Genomic DNA, 9,049 nt, shown 5'->3' with positions numbered 1-9,049 from the left:
CAGATTACGGTCTTGTACAGTCTGACAATGCTATTGCAGAGCAGAGAGGCAAGCCCACTGCATAAACATGTTGCAAAAAGGTTTCCCCAGTGCACAGTAAATTATACTGTCAGTATGTCTGTGAGGATTAGGGGGTAAGGCACAACCGTTCATGTCTGCTGGAATTTGGGGAGGGGGAGGAAATCCTCAAGGTAACAGCTGGCATCACTTGTTCCCTTCTAGGTTTCATTTCTCTTTACCAAATCCCATTCAATAGCCAAGTCCCACTGCTTGAATAAAACCCAGCCATGTTTATTCTCAAGCCAGTTGTTTTGTGAGAAATATTTCTCAAAGAATGAAACAATTTCTTGGTCTGTGGTTTGCAGTTACTTTCTGCAGTTAGAGGCACACAAAATATTCAGGACAGTTCATTTATCTACAGCTAGGCTTTCATAATTTAGGTGTGTGCCTTTAGTGACAATTCATTAGATTGGATTTTAGTACTCTGAAATGATTTTGTGAAAGAGGATTGTTACAGACCACAAAGTAATTGAAGCAGGCCAGCCTCCAGCTGTCACTTTTCCTGCTAGGAAGGCTAGGCGCAGCGTAGCGGAAAGGCACACGGATTAGCTCTGTTCTCTGTAGCCTTTTCAAAGCCAGAATTCAATAAATGGACTTCAAGGAAGAACTCACAAGTAAGAGTGCAGCATAGTTTATATGTGATTAATCATTACTTTTGGGTGGCTGCTGGTTTAGATACAGGCACGCCTCTGAAACAGCCCTGAGGCTAGGGAGCTTTCCTGAAGCAGAGGAGTTCTGGGGTTTCCAGTATATTGGGTGAGTCAGTGCAGGATGACCAACCAACAGAATAACTGTTCAGGATGTGAAGCTGCCCAAGTATTGTGGATTTTTCTTTACTGTTGCTTTTCTCTTGGAAATTCTAAATAATTAGGCACGAAACTTCTGTATGGTCCAGCACCATAGAAACGCATCAGCTGAATGCTGGTGTTTTCATGCTGCTTTATAGATACCTCTTGAAAGCTCATCCTCAGGTTGCGTGTATGGATTTTCCTCCTCAGTATTTAGAACAGAATAAGACTTTCTCAGTCTTCCTCTTGTGGTTCACAATGCCTGCTGGTTAAAATGAGAGTTGAGGATGAGCAAATGTCTTTGATCTGTTCACCCATTCTGCTTGAGGTGCCTGGAACTTGTCAGTTCATCCTGTCATGGGATTTTTGCTTTATCAGTCTGCTGCATCCCCTGCTACTGTAGAAAGCAGCCATGTCACTTGAAAGATTTTTTTTTTTGTAGGTTTGCTTATATGTTGCCTATATCATTGCCTGATACTAAGTAAAATAACAGTTCTTACTAAATCCTCTTGAGAGCTGTGGAAAAATGTGGTCCTCATCTGGAACACATGAGTTGGGGACATCTTGTTTAAGGCCTCCAGATTCATACTTTCAACACACTGCTCTGTCTGGAAGACAGAACCATACTTTTTACATATCAGTCCCGATACCCCAGGCTTTCAGTTTTGAGCACTGCAGAGGAATGAAAATTAATGTGATGGTAGAATTAGGTCTTCAGCTAGAAAGAAAATGTTACCTTAATGGTTATATGCAGTACTTGGATTGTTTTAAATTTATTGTCTAACTTGTTTTTATTGTCTAAAAAGTTGCATCTCATGTCCTCAATTATATTAACTGATAGAGGAGTAGGAGGCTTCACTGCATCTTCTGCTGTGTGTATAACAAAGGTCGAGGCATGTTGAATATTTAACCTGCTATAACTTAGACTTGCAAAAACTTCAAATGTGTGAATTCACTTTTCACCACTCCCTATTGATATTTTGTTTCTTAGTCAATGACAAACACTAATTTTACTTTGAATGTGGTCAGTTTATAGCAACTTTTGTTGCCTCAGTTTGCAAAAGCTGAATGCAGTTATTCTTGGTTTTATTCCACTAGAATTCCTTAGTTATTGCTTTGTCTTGACCTTGGCTCTTGTGATACAGGAACCTTTTTACAGGGAGATCAATTTAATCTGATTTAGTGATAATACAACACAATGCTGAGCACAGAATTGAAGTTCATGATTAGCTCATATATTCTTTTCAACTCCTTTTTCTTCCCATATTCTCGCCTCCTCCATACCATTAATGCTGTCCCCTGTAGCATGTCCAGTCATTTTTATCCACTGATGGGAGCAGCACCTTGCATTAAGCTCTGCCCAAGGACTCAAGGATGAAAACACCTGTGGGATACATGGAGCTCCAGAGCAAATTGAGAAAGGTCAAGTTGGTCACCCTGTATTTAATTTTCATGCCGTTTTAGATATGTTACTGTTGGGCATAGCTTGTTCAAGTGTGTGTTTTCACAGACATGTTAAAGCTTTGTAAGAGGAAAGAAATAGTTAACTAACAGCTGAAGCCTTTACAGTGCTGCTGCAATCAGTGTCATGGTCTGGCTCAAGGTTTGGGGGGGAGTAAACTAAACTTGGGTTTGCATGTTTGGGACATCAAAAATGTGTACTGACTTAGAACTGTCATTCAGAGTTAACTTACACACTTTTTCCCCTTTTTCAATAGGGAAATAAAACTTGAAGCACAGAAGGCTAGGGACCTAAATCTAAGCAAGTGAGAGGGTCTGACCTCAGCTTTTCATACAGTGTTGTGTGGAACGCTTTTCACTGACCACTGGGGATGCTAAATTGATGTTAGAGCTTTTCATCTATGTTAGCAAGGGGGTTTCCCAGTGAGATATTTGGTATCACTCTGTGATAGTGTGCAAATGAATGTCAAAATGTAGGATGAAAGAAGAAATGTTCCCCTGCCATACCTAGGTTTGGGGATCTTGGATGACACAGATTTAATCTAGCAACTGTTCTGTACCTTTCAAAAGCTGTTTCTTCAAGCTTATTGCATCTAAGGATTAAGTTCCAACCAGTTGGTTGTTCCATCATTGTTTCTGAGGTTTAAGCTATGACTTAACTTCTAGTTTATCACTGTGATAAATGTAGATCACAGAAAACTGCAGTATTAGGGAAGATCAAATCTCTGTTTGTTGTCTCTGGCATTGGCCAGTTGTAGCTGTGTAGAGATACAGAATAACTTGGGTTGGAAGAAACCTTTGGAGATGAGTGCTATAACCTCCCACTGAGAGCAGGTCCAACCAGATCACATTGCTGTGACCTTGTCCAGCTGAACCATAGAGGTTCCGTGACTCTGGTCCCTGTTCCACTCTGACCACCCATGAGGCGAAAACTTTTTCTCGGCTATCTAAGAAGAATTTCCCCTGCAGCTGCATGTGTTGTTGCCTCCTGTCCTATCACATCACACCTCTGAGAAGAGCCTAGCTCTGCCTTCTCTGCATGTTCTAAATGGGTAGTTGAAGACACCAGTAAGATTTTCCCTATTTGCTTCCTTTTCTTAAGGCTGAACCAACCTAGTTGTCTCTGTCTCTTCTTGTACATCACGTTCTCAAGCCCCCAGGGCATCAGGTGGAATTGCTGCAGAAGATCCCTGTCTGTCTTGTACTGGGGAGCCCAAAACCGGCCACTGTAATACAGATGTGATCTGACAAATGCTGGATGGAGTGGAAGAATCATGACTTTCCCTGGCCTGCCAGCTACACTTTTGCAAGTCCAGCCCAGTACCTGTTTGGTCTCTTGCTGCAAGACAGGTGTAAGAAACAAGACTCACAAAGCGAACTGGAAATACTCTGGATTTGCATTCATGCATATGCGACCATCTTGTCTCTCTCTTCCAAGGAAGAGTGCCAGCTTGGGCCTTGGAGCTTTTTGAACAAGAGGCTGCACTGAAGGATCCTGATCACTTTTTAAAATATCTGTGTTTTACCTTATCAAATGAGTTTCAATCCAGTGTGGAACTTGACTTTGAGTTTCTACCCTGATGCAAAATATTTCAAATTTTTTGGTCGTGCTGCTAATAAGTTGGACTAGGGCATTAAGAATGAACCTCTAAAGGAATATGACCAGCTTCATAATTTTGTCCTTGCTGCACGCTGAGCTTTTGAGTTTGTAAATGCCATCCTGCAGCAAAGGATCAGTCTTCCCTTGCCAGCCGGTGTCTCGGGCAGCTCCTGTTTCTGTTCCCCATCACAGTTTTTCCCCTCTATTTGTAATCATTTCTGTCAACTTCAGAGTCCTTTAATCCAACCCCTAATTTAATGCCATTGCTGGAAGGTCTGCATCTGGTGAGAATCTGTGTGTTAGATTGCAGTTATACAACAGATTGTTCAGTCATGTAACTTTTTGTTTCCTTCTGGGTGAAAATCTATGCCAAAGCTGCTGCTACTATAGCATACACTACTGTTGTAAAGTGTAGCTTACAATGGAGCCAGCTGTGCTGCAGAAAACAGTTACACTACAAGGTCATCTGGATTGCTGGAACTGATGAGGGTGGGAAGTGATGCTTTCTTGCACTTTGATCTGAACCTGGTCAAAACAGCTGTGCCTCTCTCTGTGGCTGCCCATCGGCTCTTTGGCTGTGATTAGTTAGATCAGCATCTCTAAGTGGGTTATTTGCAGGACAGCATACGTGTTTGTGCACATGGGTGTGGATATATGCATATATAATAATCAGCAGTGGAAAAGACCTAGCTGTGATGGTGGGCTTTCTCTGTTAGGTTGTCTTTCACGGGGCAGTAATACAGCAATGAGCATTTTACTTTAGCCTGAGCAAGACATTTTGAAAAATACTCAGTTTTCTTGGAGCACTATATTTAACTTCCAAATTTTTAATCAACTTTTAACCTTTGTATTTATATGTTCAGAAAATTCTTTTGATACCTTTTCAATTTACCAACACTGAATTAAAACTCTTTAGAATGTATGGCTGGTCCTCTCCTTACGTGTCACTTTGTTTCAGAGCCTGAGGGTAGTTGTGCCAAGTCTACCCCTTTGCTCTCAAGGTATAAGAAACCATTGACAATTCATGGGTGGCAGCTAAGGAAGAAACCCTTTAAATATTTTTTTCAGAGAATATTAAATCAGATCTGTGTAAACATAAAATGTATATTTATTAATGTGTGTGTGAGAGTGTGTGTGTGTAAATATAGATATATAAATGGTCCATGACTATTTCTCTTAAATGGTACTTTACACAGACTTTTTTACATTATGTTGGTAAATTCCCACACCAGGCACTGATTCTAAAAGAACGATGTACCTATTTTTGTAACAAATGTGGGCAGCTGGTGGAAGTAACTTCACTTCAGTGATTGCTTGCATTCCTCTCGCAGAGCAGAAGAAACAACTTGGTACTTGCATCTCGCTTGTGTAGAAGCCCTGTTTCTGGCTCTGTCACGCTTCAGCAACCCCAGTCCATGCTGCTTTTCTGGCAAGAAAGTCCCCCAAATGGCACTAATCAAAGCTGGAATCCTTTATCGCCTCGAATTATCTCTAGATGCAATATCAGGGAGCTCTTTACAAATTCTGCTCTGTAAGTAATGGGACCTCATTTCTACCAGAGGAAATTAATGGAGGGTCCATGAGGATGCTGTAAGGTTGTCCTGTCTATCAGGTAGCTAAGCTAACACCAGGGCACTAAGAAATAGTTTCTTTTCCTCCGTGGTGAGATTATTCTCCTTTTTATGATGCTTCTGTCTCTTCATGGGGCTTGAGTTAAGTATATCCCCTTAAAAACAAATGCCAAAGTGTTTTTTCTAATGTTCCCATTCACAGGGAGTAAATTTTACCTAACTGGCTGAATTTGAGTCTGTGGTTTAACTCCACAAGGATCACTAAATTCACAGAAGTTTTGTTGTTGCACAGAAGCATCTGTTTTGATGCCTCTGGACCTCCTGAGAATAAATCTTAAAAGCAGGTGATAGTTGACTTCCTAATGCTAATTGCTGAAATTCCTTTCTCTGCAATGACCTGAGTGAATGCTTCACCACGATTTCTGCTTACTGTCTGGTCGTTGGGCTTTGACACTTAAGGGAGGACAGGATTGGTGGTAAGAAGAATGACCAGAACAGGAATAGTGGAAGGAAACAGCTTTCCTCCTCAGCAGAAAACAGCCCTTGTGAAAAACAGAGTTCCCCTAGTAGTTGGTTACTGCTTTGTCTGCTGCCAAGTTAAGCAATTGCCCCCAGTATCCCCGACCTGGCACCTTGGCCATGATCTAGACCTTTCAGTCCTGCTTCTACCCCACCTCAGTTCCACTTAAAGCAGTCTGAAATGGAGCCTTCCTTAAAGCTAAGGGCAATGTTGAGGAGAAATGTCTGTTTGCTGAAGAAAAATGAGATTTAAATGGAGCAGAAAAAAGTGATATTTCCTTGTGTTTCACTACCTTGCTGCTAAAAGTCTGGTGCAGAACATCCTGATGTTCTGCTGATCTATATGCCGCTCTTCGGAGGTGGACAAGGCTGCTAAGTAGGCAAGTTGGCTCTGTAGCAAATTAATCGCTGTAAACCTAAACTCGCTTTATCTTTTTTTTTTTCCCCTCCTCAAATGGGCTTGAAGTAAAAGGAACCAGAGTGGTGTTTGTGAGATCTTTTTGCTGTAATGGAAAAGAAAACAGAGACTGTTTAAAAAAAAAAAAAAAATCCTCATTCAAATATATGGATACAGAAAATTGAATTGTTTTAAAATCTTACAAGACTCTATATTGTCTTGGTTTCTGGACATGCTGTCCATACCACAATGAGACCGGCCTTGTCCAGCCTGCCAGCCAACATCTGCATAGCCAAAAAGAGCATTTAAGAGTCTGTAGCTATCCAAAGGACTGTTAAACGCTGTTTAGGGATAAATCAAAAGATGTATGTGAGCAATGGATAGTAAAGCTGGAAATTCAGATCCAACTCTGAATATTTGCTTAAAAAAAAAAAAAAAAATCCAAAACATCTGAATCTCCTCTTGTTCTACAGATATGCATTCCCACTGAATCCTTAGGGGATGGCTGCAGAGAGACAAGGACCTGAAATACCTCAATGGCTTGACAGAAGTGTTTTGCTACAGAAATCTGGGGGAGCCCTTACCCCTTTCACCCAGACTTGGCACTTAATTTAAAGATGGGAACGGATGGGGGAACTAAGCCATGCTTGCATTTCAGCTCCTGGTGTTGCCTGTACAAGACACCTCCAGACAGATGTTTTGGGGTTTGTGGTTGTTTTTTGGTTTTTTTTTACAGCTGATATCAAAAGTATTTTTGTGACTTTTTTTCCTTATCAGTGCTTTTTAAAAAGCAGATGTGTATCCCAAGGGGGAAAGCTCCATCTGGGGCAATGGATGTGAAGTTCATCATCTTTATCTGGCCATGTTGCAGCATTGCTCCTGTGAGATGCTTAACTGCACAGGCAGACTGTGGCTCCCACATGTCCTGGTCGTGCTGAGGAGGCTGCTGCTCACCAGAGGAGACGGCAGGTCTGAGCATCCGAGGAGCAGGACCTGCATTTCCACATCAAATGGGATACAGTGGTTTTGTTTTTTTTTAATATGGAGCCATACTTTTTTTTTAAGTAATTTGAGATCTGAATGTGATTTCTAATGTATCAACGTTAATATTTTAAAGCTATAACAAAGTTTTAAATTTCTACTTTTTTTTTTCATTTATTTTAACCATTCTGTTCTGTTACCTTAACTTGATGTATATGGTTGGGGAATGTTCCTTCTCCTCTTAGCATTTGTTTCTATAACCAGAAATAAAATTATATATGAAAGAGAAAATGCCCTGAAATTGCTTGCTGCTTTTGAGTGACAGACTTGCATCCTTCCAGTGTAGTATTGTAGGGGGGTTAAAATTCCTGCAGCAGTTTGTGTGGGACAGTCTATACCTTCTCACAGTGTGAGGGGGCAGAGTGTTTTAGCGGGGTTTTTTTTTTCCTTGGATTGTTTTCATTAAATGCTGTAGGAGAGAAGTATATGGCTGGACACCTTGCACTGTTTTAGAGTTTGCAGAAATCCTGCTTTTGATTCTGTGTCAGTTATTTGGGAAGCTGTTAACTCGCAGCAGAGTGAACATATGTATGCGTGTGTGTTTGAGATCTGTAATGCTTCCCCTGGCGATTATAAACTCTGCCTCTAGCTCTAGCTTTTGGTTTTTTTCATGAATTGAAATATTGTTATTTTGAAATATAAACTATTTCCATGTGTTTTCCTGTAATTTATAATAATTGTTGCACTTAAGCATATGAGGTCACAAAATTGTTCTTTATCCCCCTACCTTATAGTTAGGTTTTTTCCTCCCTTGTACTCCTAATAGAGCTACACTTTAAGTTCAGGGTTTAGTTTTGACTAAACAAAGCTATTCTGAACTCCACATTGAATAGGAATATTTTTTAAGACCCCAGTGGATGTGATGTTTAAAAAAAATTGTACGCAGTGTAGCCCCATTTCGGGGGGGGGGCGCATCTTTTTAAAATTGTCATACTATCTCTGTCATGTTTTCTGCCGCAGCCAGAGAAGATGCATGGGGAAAATCCCGAATGCTCGTGCTTGCCCCTGCTCTGCGCCTCGCCTGCTGCCCGCAGTAGCTCTGACTGTTAATAGCTGGGGTGACGGATGCTGCTGCAGCTTCGGAGGGTGAAGGGGAGCTGATGCTCTGCTGGCTAATCGCCAAGGCATGCTGTTAATGAAGTTGAATGCCGGGAGGGCGTAGGGCAGAGAAGTTACCAAAGGGCCAAGAGCGCTTCCGAGGTGTCCTCTCCTCACGGCAGGGTGATGCCCAGCGTGGCAGTAAGAGCTTTGGTCTTATGAGCAGTCAGGAGGAGAGGTGTTTCTAATGGGGAAGTACTAATACCTTTTGGAAGCTCTGAAGACCACTGGCTGAGCAGGTATTTTTAACACCTCTTCCCTTTTTTTGGAAAGCATTGGTTTTGAACAGGTCCCAGGAAGGACTAATGGCACCTTCTACTCTCACACTCTTAACAACCCCGAGTCTGCCATGCAGTGATGGTTCCCGTCGGTTTGAGACTGGAGAGGGGCCCTTTGTGCCCGGGGGGCTGGCCTTGAAGCCACGCTTCACCTCGGGCTCCTGAGCGTGGTCTGGAGGTGGAGAATAATAGCAATATCATCTCAAAATAATCAATGATCAGTAGAGAGGATTTTC

The sequence above is a fragment of the Phaethon lepturus genome, unplaced genomic scaffold (assembly GCF_000687285.1).
Source record: "Phaethon lepturus isolate BGI_N335 unplaced genomic scaffold, ASM68728v1 scaffold42525, whole genome shotgun sequence".
Taxonomy (NCBI): Eukaryota; Metazoa; Chordata; class Aves; order Phaethontiformes; family Phaethontidae; genus Phaethon; species Phaethon lepturus.
This window is presented reverse-complemented; position numbering follows the sequence as displayed.